A 13,240-nucleotide genomic window follows, 5' to 3' on the forward strand; every position below is an offset into this window, starting at 1 on the left:
AAACATATAAAGGACTGACCGTTAGTCCGATTGACTTGAAAATTGGTATGCAGTGTCTTGGTCCAAGGCCCCATGTATGTCTATGAGGACATTGACGTATCTCAAAAAACATGGCCGCCATTGACCAATGAATTTGAGACGAGGTTAACAGAGGCCAATCGGAACGAAACTCGATGGGCATGTTCGACTCATGGCCTAAGAGGTCTGTAAGAGTTTTGAAAGAAATCGGCCACTAGTTGGCGCTAACGAGTTTTACGGCTCTGTAATCACGTGGTGTTGCACACATCCCCCCAAAATGCATATCATTTGATAGATCTCCTCATGGTGAACAACTTTGCCTCTAGAACCATTGCTGTCAATCAAATCGTTCATTAAATATTCACGAATATGTTAAAAACCTACTTTTGCGAACTAGTCCCTGGTTTTTTGCCCGATCAAAACCAGACCAGTCTAGGACAATTCTCTGGACTCTCTAGATCAATAATTATCAAAAAAAAGTTGAACTTTGCCCTTTGGTTCACTGTAACAGGGTCATTTAGAAAAGGGGCGTGTCAAAATACACTCAAAAGCCTATAAATCATAAATGAAAACTCAGAACTTGACAAAAATTGATGAGCATATGTGACATAACATCATTAACAAGCATGCAAAGTTTTATGGAGATTGGACCATAGGTGGCGCTATAACTGTTAAAAAGCTTTAAAACTATATATTTCCTATGGTAAATTGCCTGTATTGGCTTTAAATGGTGTTTTCCATCTATTATGTCAGTGGTTAAATGTATGCTTAATAAAACTTAATGTCTTTTGATGCTTTTGTGCTTAACGGCCTTAAAGGCCTTAACTGCTTGAACACCGCTAAATGCTGCTTGCAGCTTTAATTATTATTATTATTCCGCCCTAAAACGCATCGTGCAGACCAAACCGTAAGAGCTAGAGACTTGATATTTGGGATTAAGGTAGCACAGAAATCGAGGAGAGGTTGAGAGAGTATGAGCCCGATTGGCCCATAGGTGGCGCTATAGCAACAAAAACGCGAAAGTGATCATAACTCCTAGACCCTATGTCGTAGACTCAAGTGTCGTATATCATTGGAAAGCTGGACTCTTGACTTAAAAAACGTATATCTCCGATCTCATTTCCGGTATGCAAATTTTTCCGCTATTTCCGGTTTTGTCCAAAACCTACTTTTGCGAACTAGTCCCTGGTTTTTCGCCCGATCGGAACCAAACCAGTGCAGAAATGTTCTCTGGAGTCTGAATATCAATAATTATCAAAAAAAAGTTGAAATTTCGATTTCCGGTTGCTAGGGGGCGCAAAATGAACGTTGTGGGAGGAGCCTATTTTACTAAAACGTCTATAACTCAAGAAGTAAATGAGATATCTTCACCAAACTTGACACTCTTGTGTATGAGGACAGTTTGGGGTCACAGTAAAAAAACCGCGTCGATCTAACACTAGGTGGCGCTATAACATTAAAAAAACATAAAAGGGGGTGTGGCCACCTGACCGTTTGTCCGATTGACTTGAAAATTGGTATGCAGTGTCTTGGTCCAAGGTGCCATGTATGTGTAAAAGGATATTGGCGTATCTCAAAAAACATGGCCGCCATCGGCCAATGAAGTTTGAGCACCTGTGAGACGAGGTTAACGGAGGCCAATCGGAACGAAACTCTATGGGCATGTTCGACTCATGGCCCAAGAGGTCTGTAAGAGTTTTGAAAGAAATCGGCCACTAGTTGGCGCTAACGAGTTTTACGGCTCTGTAATCACGTGGTGTTGCACACATCCCCACAATATGCATATCATTTGATAGATCTCCTCATGTTGAACAACTTTGCCTCTAGAACCATTGCTGTCAATCAAATCGTTCATTAAATATTCACGAATATGTTAAAAACCTACTTTTGCGAACTAGTCCCTGGTTTTTTGCCCGATTGGAACCAGACCAGTCTAGGACAATTCTCTGGACACTCTAGATCAATAATTATCGAAAAAAAGTTGAACTTTGCCCTTTGCTTCGCTATAACAGGGTCATTTAGAAAAGGAGTGTGTCAAAACACACTCAAAAGCCTATAAATCATAAATAAAAACTCAGAACTTCACAAAAATTGATGAGCATATATGTCATACCATGGTGAAGAAGCATGCGAAGTTTCATGGAGATCGGACAATAGGTGGCGCTATAACTGTTGAAAAGCTTTAAAACCATACATTTCCTATGGTAAATTGCCTGTATTGGCTGTAAATGGTCTTTTCCATCTATGATCGTATCATTTTCAAATCTTAATGTTTAAAACCAGTGCAGTACAATTATCTGGACTCTCTAGATCAATAATTATCAGAAAAGGTATAATTACTTCATTTGGATGGCTATAATAGAGTGTAAATTGGATGGCTATAACAGCTATAACAGCTTGGATGGCTATAACAGCCAATAAGTGGTATTTTACTGCCCCCTGCTGTCATTTCATCATACTACTCTCTAATATTTTTATATATAATTGATATTTAGACTTTATTAAATCATTATTTTAACATTTACAATCACATTTTGTCAAAATTCATCTATTGCTCTGTACTCTCTAGAACAATAATTATAGGAAAATGTATAACTTCTTCATTTGGATGACTATAATAGGGTCACTTCAATATGTAGCCTTGACCGAAAGCCAATATCTTTTCAATAAATGCTCATAGCTTCTTAAAGAAAGGTCGAGAACAGCTATAACAGCTTGAAAAAAGGCTAACAGCCAATAAGTGGTATTTTACTGCCCCCTGCTGTTTAAAAAAATTCATTTTGTCACACTACTCAACTATAATTAATATTTAGACTTTATAAATTCACTATTTTAACATTTACAATAACATTTAGTCAAAAATCGTCCATTGAAGTGACAATTGAGTCACATTGGCTCCTGAAGTTCCAAATGTCTTTATCTACATCAGAATGAGCATGTGTAGATTAAAAGATATGAAAAACATGGCCTATTGTATAAGTAGGCTGTAATAGCACTGTTGTCCACTAGATGGAGCAGCAGCATTAGACATTTTTTAACTTTTTTTGCTATCAACTTGGTACATCATGGTAAATAACGCCAGAAACATGGTAAATCATAGTAAAAAAGGTAAATCATGCTAGAATCCTGGTAAATTATTCTAGAATGTGCTATATCATGGTAAATCATCATATAACATGGTATATCAAGGTAAACTATGGAAAATCATGTTAGATTCATGGTAAATCATACTGGAACATGGTAAATCATGAAAAATCACACTGAAATGTAGTATATCATGGTAAATCATGATTGCTACATAAAACAATGTCTTTTCATGCTTTTGTGCTTAACGGCCTGAAAGGCCTTAACTGCTTGAACACCGCTAAAATGCTGCTTGCAGCTTTAATTAGGTGTTCAAGCACGAAGTGCTGAAAACCTATTGTATTTGTACTGATTTTTATTATTAGGTGTTCAAGCACGAAGTGCTGAAAACCTATTGTAATTGTGCTGATTTTTATTATTATTATTATTATTCCGCCCTAAAACGCATCGTGCAGACCAAACCGTAAGAGCTAGAGACTTGATATTTGGGATTAAGGTAGCACAGAAATCGAGGAGAGGTTATCAAAATATGAGCCCGATTGGCCCATAGGTGGCGCTAAAGCACAAAAAACAAAAAAATGGCACTATTTTCCTTAAATCTCAATAACCCTGTGTCCCAGCATCAAGTGTCTTATATCATTGGAATCCTTGGCTCAAGCAGAACAAAAAAGGCCTCAAGGATTTTATTTCCGGTATGCAAATTTTTCCGCTATTTCCGGTTTTGTCTAAAACCTACTTTTGCGAACTAGTCCCTGGTTTTTTGCCCGATTGGAACCAAACCAGTGCAGAAAGATTCTCTGGACACTGAATATCAATAATTATCGAAAAAAAGTTGAAATTTCGATTCACGGTTGCTAGGGAGTGCCCAAACGTTCGAAGGAGGCGGAGCTAATTTTACTAAAATGGGTATAACTCGTGAACGAAATGAAATATTTTCACCAAACTTGGTACAAATGTGTATGAGCTCAATTCGAGGTCACAGTAAAAAAAACGCGGTGATTGGCCTCATGGTGGCGCTATAACATTAAAAAAACATAAAAGGGGGTGTGGCCATCTGACCGTTAGTCCGATTGACTTGAAAATTGGTATGCAGTGTCTTGGTCCAAGGTGCCATGTATGTGTAAAAGGATATTGGCGTATCTCAAAAAACATGGCCGCCATTGGCCAATGAAGTTTGAGCACCTGTGAGACGAGGTTAACGGAGGCCGATCGGAACGAAACTCTATGGGCATGTTCGACTCATGGCCCAAGAGGTCTGTAAGAGTTTTGAAAGAAATCGGCCACTAGTTGGCGCTAACGAGTTTTACGGCTCTGTAATCACGTGGTGTTGCACACATCCCCACAATATGCATATCATTTGATAGATCTCCTCATGTTGAACAACTTTGCCTCTAGAACCATTGCTGTCAATCAAACCGTTCATTAAATATTCACGAATATGTTAAAAACCTACTTTTGCGAACTAGTCCCTGGTTTTTCGCCCGATCGGAACCAGACCAGTCTAGAACAATTCTATGGACTCTCTAGATCAATAATTATCGAAAAAAAGTTGAACTTTGCCCTTTGCTTCGCTATAACAGGGTCATTTATAAAAGGGGTGTGTCAAAACACACTCAAAAGCCTATAAATCATAAATAAAAACTCAGAACTTCACAAAAATTGATGAGCATATGTGTCATACCATGGTGAAGAAGCATGCGAAGTTTCATGGAGATCGGACAATAGGTGGCGCTATAACTGTTGAAAAGCTTTAAAACCATACATTTCCTATGGTAAATTGCCTGTATTGGCTGTAAATGGTCTTTTCCATCTATGATCGTATAATTTTTAAATCTTAATGTTTAAAACCAGTGCAGTACAATTATCTGGACTATCTAGATCAATAATTATCAGAAAAGGTATAATTACTTAATTTGGATGGCTATAATAGAGTGTAAATTGGATGGCTATAACAGCTATAACAGCTTGGATGGCTATAACAGCCAATAAGTGGTATTTTACTGCCCCCTGCTGTCATTTCATCATACTACTCTCTAATATTTTTATATATAATTGATATTTAGACTTTATTAAATCATTATTTTAACATTTACAATCACATTTTGTCAAAATTCATCTATTGCTCTGTACTCTCTAGAACAATAATTATAGGAAAATGTATAACTTCTTCATTTGGATGACTATAATAGGGTCACTTCAATATGTAGCCTTGACCGAAAGCCAATATCTTTTCAATAAATGCTCATAGCTTCTTAAAAAAAGGTCAAGAACAGCTATAACAGCTTGAAAAAAGGCTAACAGCCAATAAGTGGTATTTTACTGCCCCCTGCTGTTTAAAAAAAGTCATTTTGTCACACTACTCAACTATAATTAATATTTAGACTTTATAAATTCACTATTTTAACATTTACAATAACATTTAGTCAAAAATCGTCTATTGAAGTGACAATTGAGTCACATTGGCTCCTGAAGTTCCAAATGTCTCTATCTACATCAGAATGAGCGTGTGTAGATTAAATGATATGAAAAACATGGCCTATTGTATAAGTAGGCTGTAATAGCACTGTTGTCCACTAGATGGAGCAGCAGCATTAGACATTTTTAATCTTTTTTTGCTATCAACGTGGTAAATCATGGTAAATAACGCCAGAAACATGGTAAATCATAGTAAAAAATGTAAATCATGCTAGAATCCTGGTAAATTATTCTAGAATGTGCTATATCATGGTAAATCATCATATAACATGGTATATCAAGGTAAACTATGGAAAATCATGTTAGATTCATGGTAAATCATACTGGAACATGGTAAATCATGAAAAATCACACTGAAATGTAGTATATCATGGTAAATCATGATTGCTACATAAAACAATGTCTTTTCATGCTTTTGTGCTTAACGGCCTGAAAGGCCTTAACTGCTTGAACACCGCTAAAATGCTGCTTGCAGCTTTAATTATTATTAGGTGTTCAAGCACGAAGTGCTGAAAACCTATTGTAATTGTGCTGATTTTTAGGTGTTCAAGCACGAAGTGCTGAAAACCTATTGTATCTGTACTGATTTTTATTATTTTTATTATTATTCTTCCGCCGTAAAACGCATCGTGCAGCCCAAACCGTAAATGCTAGAGACTTGAAACTTTGTCAGATGGTAGTACAAAAATCGAGGAGAGCTTATCAAATTATGAGCCCGATTGGCCCATAGGTGGCGCTATAGCAACCAATTGCGCAAAACTGCTCATAACTCCTAGACCGTAAGTCGTAGACTCAAGTGTCTTATATCATTGGAAAGCTGGACTCCTGACTTAAAAAACGTATATCTCCGATTTCATTTGCGTCATGATAGATTTTCCGCCATTTTGAATTTTGTCAAAAAACGACTTTTGCAAACTAGTCCCTGATTTTTCGCCCGATCGGAACCAAACCAGTGCACAAATGTTCTGTGGAGTCTGAACATAAATTATAATCGAAAAAAAGTTGAAATTTCGATTTCCGGTCGCTAGGGGGCGCAAAAAGAACGTTGTGGGAGGAGCCTATTTTTCTAAAATGGCTATAACTCCAGAAGTAAATTAGATAGGCTCACCAAACATGGTACACATGTGCATGACTTCAATCTGAGGTCACAGTAAAAAAATCGCGATGATCGAACACTAGGTGGCGCTATAACATGAAAAAAACATATAAAGGACTGACCGTTAGTCCGATTGACTTGAAAATTGGTATGCAGTGTCTTGGTCCAAGGCCCCATGTATATCTATGAGGACATTGACGTATCTCAAAAAACATGGCCGCCATCGACCAATGAAGTTTGAGCCCCTATGAGACGAGGTTAACGGAGGCCAATCGGAACGAAACTCGATGGACATGTTCGACTCATGGCCTAAGAGGTCTGTAAGAGTTTTGAAAGAAATCGGCCACTAGTTGGCGCTAACGAGTTTTATGGCTCTGTAATCACGTGGTGTTGCACACATCCCCCCAAAATGCATATCATTTGATAGAACTCCTCATGGTGAACAACTTTGCCTCTAGAACCATTGCTGTCAATCAAATCGTTCATTAAATATTCACGAATATGTTAAAAACCTACTTTTGCGAACTAGTCCCTGGTTTTTCGCCCGATCAAAACCAGACCAGTCTAGGACAATTCTCTGGACGCTCTAGATCAATAATTATCAAAAAAAAGTTGAACTTTGCCCTTTGGTTCACTGTAACAGGGTCATTTAGAAGAGGGGCGTGTCAAAATACACTCAAAAGCCTATAAATCGTAAATGAAAACGCAGAACTTGACAAAAATTGATGAGAATATGTGTCATACCATGGTGAGGAAGCATGCAAAGTTTCATGGAGATCGGACCATAGGTGGCGCTATAACTGTTAAAAAGCTTTAAAACCATATATTTCCTATGGTAAATTGCCTGTATTGGCTGTAAATGGTCTTTTCCATCTATGATCGTATACTTTTCATATCATAATGTTTAAAACCAGTGCAGTACAATTCTCGGGACTCTCTAGATCAATAATGATCAGAAAAGGTATAACATCTTAATTTGGATGGCTATAATAGGGTCACTTCAATATGTAGCCTTGACCAAATGTCCCCAAAAACCTATATCTCTTCAATGAATGCTCAGATCTTCTTAAAAAAAGGTCAGGACATATCACTCTAAACAAGCTTGACAAATTTTAGACAGATCGGACAAAATTTGCCTCTATAACAGTTAAAAAGGTGAAAATGATATGAATATAGTGGCATATTAAGCCAATAAGTGGTGTTTTACTGCCCCCTGCTGTTTAAAATAGTAATTTTGTCATAATGCTGACTATCATTGTTCTATAATTCATTTTTAGAATTAACATAATCACTATTTTAACATTTACAATCACATTTAGTCAAAATTCATTGTCACATTGACAAATGTGAACCCTGAATGAGACAGTTTAATCTACAATAGAATGTGTGTGTGTGTGTAGTCCCATGTTTCTGAATAAATTCTGAATAATCTGATTAATAGCTTGCAAAGACATGAAATGCTTATAGACCATTAAAATATATTTTCATAATGACTTTGTGTGTGTGTGTGTGTGTGTGTGTGAGCAAATGTCTACATATGAGTGCAAAAGCACCTGTGAAAACACTTTATTAATGAGTAGAATGGCCAGCAGAGGGCAGTAGAAGACCACTTATTGGCCCACTCTCATTTTGACACACTTGATTTTCAACAGTAAATCAAAGCACTAAAGCAAACCAGTTTTTCCATGTTAACCTGTTAAGCTTCAAGCCCATTTTTGAAAAATCCCCAGATATGGCATTCCCAAACTGAAACAGATACAGTTCATGAACCCTTTGTACTAAAAGCACAAGTAAGATCTCATTTGAAAGCTGACACCTGGAAGTTTATTGTAAATGTAGAATTAATTATTATCATAATGAAAAAAATAGTTATAAATAGCTTCAAAGTTTTGTAAAGTTATTATACATTTATTTTTATGAAACATCTTCATGAAAATAAAATTGAAGTTGGCATTGTAGCAATCTAGAAATGCACTGCAGCTAAAGCCACATGTCTGGCCATGTTATATTTAAAATTTGAAGATGATAAGTCTAAAACTCTGTATTTAGTTCAATGTTTTTCAAGATCATGTCATATGACTTTATTTTGATTAGACTGGTGTTTATTGTTTTCTTATAAGCATCTATTCAGTCTATTGCCTCTATTGTTTTGTGATGCAAAAACGAGCCCCATTCAGTCTCAGTCTCCCCTGCACATATTCACACCTCTCCAGCCAGTTTATTGCTCTAAATATGCTTTTCTTTTGTCTGCATTATAATCACTAACGACTAGCAATTCACACTGTTTCAATCCCTCATTTATTTTATAAAAGTTCTCACTTCACAGTGAAACTGTATCAAATGCCCTTTTTGAAAAACGAAACATTTCAGTAAGCATTCTTATTTAGAAAAAAATCATAAAAATTACACCGAAGTAAGGTAGCAGGTGCTCAGTACTAGCTAGCATGTTAGCTTAGCACACCATCAATACACGACAATTTATGAGAATAAAACTATGTTTGTTCTCCAAACTTACTTTATAGCGCAAGTCGAGTGTTTTAAATAACTTTCTGTAATCTGATTTGGCTTCAGATAAAAAAATCAGATAGAAAATATATTATTTTATTGTATTCTGCACAATTTGAAAGTCTATCTCGATTAGCATTACATTATACATATAATCAATTATTATGAAAATACCTGACATGACTCGAAGAACACAGGTAAATCAAATATCATTGCAATCATGTTTATTGTCTTCAAAACATCTTTATCTGCACTTTACAGCGATCTCGGATAGCTTTGTTGTGGCAGGACTTCCTGAATGTCACATGATTATGGCTCTTCTTCATGTGATCCATATATTATGGACTTCTGTTCAAACAGCGCCCTCACTTTCAGGATGAATTGATAACACAGTACAGAGTATACAGCGCTCAAAATGATTACATCGACGCATTTGGGTATAAATTCAATAAATATTATTCCTGTCTATAGAAGTCTAATGTAAAGCTATGAGAATCTATCAATATTTCTCCAAATCTGCACATGTTTGAGCTAAAAGCCCTGAGGGACGTTGTTTTGTCAAGCGCTGTCATGACGATTGCACGGGAGTTTTTTTCTGAATGAGACCGGCTGAGGCTCATAATTCATATTAAAGGTAACGACTCATTTTTTAATTTCATAACTCCTGACACAAATTAAGACATAACTGTCACTATAAGTTTCTCAGAATACAATAGTGGTCAAATACTGAATCTTGAGTCTTATATCTTTTTAATGATGTATAGTTTGTCAAGGTATAACATTAAATCTGATAGTATATTTGAACTAAATAAATAAAAAAACGCTTCAGTGCGCCGACGCTCTGGAGACGGTTAAGAGGTTAACTATTATAACACAATCATTTTTTGTCAGAGTTTATCACTTCATTTTTATTGGCACTTCACATCAATGCAGCAATGTGGTAAATCATGGTAAATCACGATAGAAACATGGTAAATCATAGTAAAAAATACTATTACATGGTGGATCATGGCAAATCATGCTAGCAATGTGATGAATCATGGTAAATCATGCTACAATCCTGGTAAATCATTCTAGAATGTGGTATATAATGGTAAATCATCCTATAACATGGGAAATTATGGTAAACTATGTTAAATCATGCTAGATTCATGGTAAATCATACTGGAACATGGTAGATCATGAAAAATCACACTAAATTTGGTATATCATGGTGAATCATGCTAAAACATGGTCTATTCCATCTATGATGTCAATGGTTAAATGCTTGCTACATAAAACTTAATGTCTTTTGATGTTTTTGTGCTTAACGGCCTTAAAGGCCTTAACTGCTTGAACACCGCTAAATGCTGCTTGCAGCTTTAATTATTATTATTATTATTCTTCTGCCGTAAAACGCATCGTGCAGACCAAACCGTAAGTGCTAGAGACTTGAAACTTGGCCAGTAGGTAGTACAAAAATCGAGGAGAGCTTATCAAATTATGAGCCCGATTGGCCCATAGGTGGCGCTATAGCAACCAATTGCGCGTAACTGGTCATAACTCCTAGACCGTAAGTCGTAGACTCAAGTGTCTTATATCACTGGAAAGCTGGTCACCGGACGAAAAAAACGTATATCTCCGATTTCATTTCCGTCATGATAGATTTTCCGCCATTTTGAATTTTGTCAAAAAACGACTTTTGCGAACTAGTCCCTGATTTTTCGCCCGATCGGAACCAAACCAGTGCACAAATGTTCTGTGGAGTCTGAATATAAATTATAATCGAAAAAAAGTTGAAATTTCGATTTCTGGTCGCTAGGGGGCGCAAAAAGAATGTTGTGGGAGGAGCCTATTTTACTAAAATGGCTATAACTCGAGAAGTAAATGAGATATCTTCACCAAACTTGATACACGTGTGTATGAGGACAGTTTGAGGTCACAGTAAAAAAATCGCGTCGATCTAACACTAGGTGGCGCTATAACATGAAAAAAACATATAAAGGGCTGACCGTTAGTCCGATTGACTTGAAAATTGGTATGCAGTGTCTTGGTCCAAGGCCCCATGTATGTCTATGAGGACATTGGCGTATCTCAAAAAACATGGCCGCCATTGACCAATGAATTTGAGACGAGGTTAACAGAGGCCAATCGGAACGAAACTCGATGGGCATGTTCGACTCATGGCCTAAGAGGTCTGTAAGAGTTTTGAAAGAAATCGGCCACTAGTTGGCGCTAACGAGTTTTACGGCTCTGTAATCACGTGGTGTTGCACACATCCGCCCAAAATGCATATCATTTGATAGATCTCCTCATGGTGAACAACTTTGCCTCTAGAACCATTGCTGTCAATCAAATCGTTCATTAAATATTCACGAATATGTTAAAAACCTACTTTTGCGAACTAGTCCCTGGTTTTTCGCCCGATCAAAACCAGACCAGTCTAGGACAATTCTCTGGACTCTCTAGATCAATAATTATCAAAAAAAAGTTGAACTTTGCCCTTTGGTTCACTGTAACAGGGTCATTTAGAAAAGGGGCGTGTCAAAATACACTCAAAAGCCTATAAATCATAAATGAAAACTCAGAACTTGACAAAAATTGATGAGCATATGTGTCATACCATGGTGAGGAAGCATGCAAAGTTTCATGGAGATCGGACCATAGGTGGCGCTATAACTGTTAAAAAGCTTTTAAACCATATATTTCCTATGGTAAATTGCCTGTATTGGCTGTAAATGGTCTTTTCCATCTATGATCGTAAAATTTTCATATCTTAATGTTTAAAACCAGTGCAGTACAATTATCTGGACTCTCTAGATCAATAATTATCAGAAAAGGTGTAATTTCTTCATTTGAATGGCTATAATAGTGTAAATTGGATGGCTATAACATTTTGGATGGCTATAACAGCCAATAAGTGGTATTTTACTGCCCCCTGCTGTCATTTCATCATACTACTCCCTAATATTGTTATATATAATTGAAATTTAGACTTTATTAAATCATTATTTTAACATTTACAATCACATTTTGTCCAAATTCATCTATTGCTCTGTACTCTCTAGAACATTAATTATCAGAAAATGTATAACTTGTAATGTATAACATTTGGATGACTATAATAGGGTCACTTCAATATGTAGCCTTGACCGAAAGCCAATATCTTTTCAATGAATGCTCATAGCTTCTTAAAAAAAGGTCAAGCATGGCTAACAGCCAATAAGTGATATTTTACTGCCCCCTGCTGTCATTTTCATCATACTACTCCCTAATATTGTTATAGTTCATATTTAGACTTTCTAAAACCATTATTTTAACATTTACTATCACATTTTGTAAAAATGCATCTATTGGAGTATTATGGACTGCATTTATTTATTTTATTTATTACTCTTTACAATTGTGTCACAGGAAGGCTGAAAACGAAAGTTTTTATTTATACAACTGTATATAGTCTGTAATACCACTGTTGTCCAATAGATGGAGCAGCAGTATTATACAAATGCTGAAGGAGTATTGTTCATTCTTAGTTAATACTAACTAATGTAGTTAACATTAACTAAGAATGAACAATACTCCTTCAGCATTTGTTAATCTTTGTTAATGTTAATTTCAACATTTACAAATACTTTATTTAAATCTTGTTAACATTAGTTAATGCACTGTGAACTAACATGAACTAACAATGAACAGCTGGATTTGTATTAACTAACGTTAACAAAGATGAACAAAAACAGTAACAAATGTATTGCTCATGGTTAGTTAATGTTAATTAATACATTAATGTTTAATAAATGAACCTTATTGTAAAGTGTTACCGACATTTTTTATCTTTTTTATCAGCTTTCAGCATTGGCTAAAAAAAAATGCTTAAAGCTATTTTTTATGAAAAAAATACCAAAGTGGTATTTTACTGCCCCTTGCTGTCATTTCATCATACTACTCCCTAATATTGTTTTATAATTCATATTTAGAATTTCTAAAATCATTATTTCAACGTTTACAATTTTTTTTTCTCCAAATTCATCTATTGGAGTATTATGGACTGCATTTATTTATTTTATTTATTACTATTTACAA

The sequence above is a fragment of the Rhinichthys klamathensis genome, unplaced genomic scaffold (assembly GCF_029890125.1).
Source record: "Rhinichthys klamathensis goyatoka isolate OS25496 unplaced genomic scaffold, OSU_Roscu_1.1 h1tg000019l_1, whole genome shotgun sequence".
In the NCBI taxonomy this organism is placed as follows: Eukaryota; Metazoa; Chordata; class Actinopteri; order Cypriniformes; family Leuciscidae; genus Rhinichthys; species Rhinichthys klamathensis.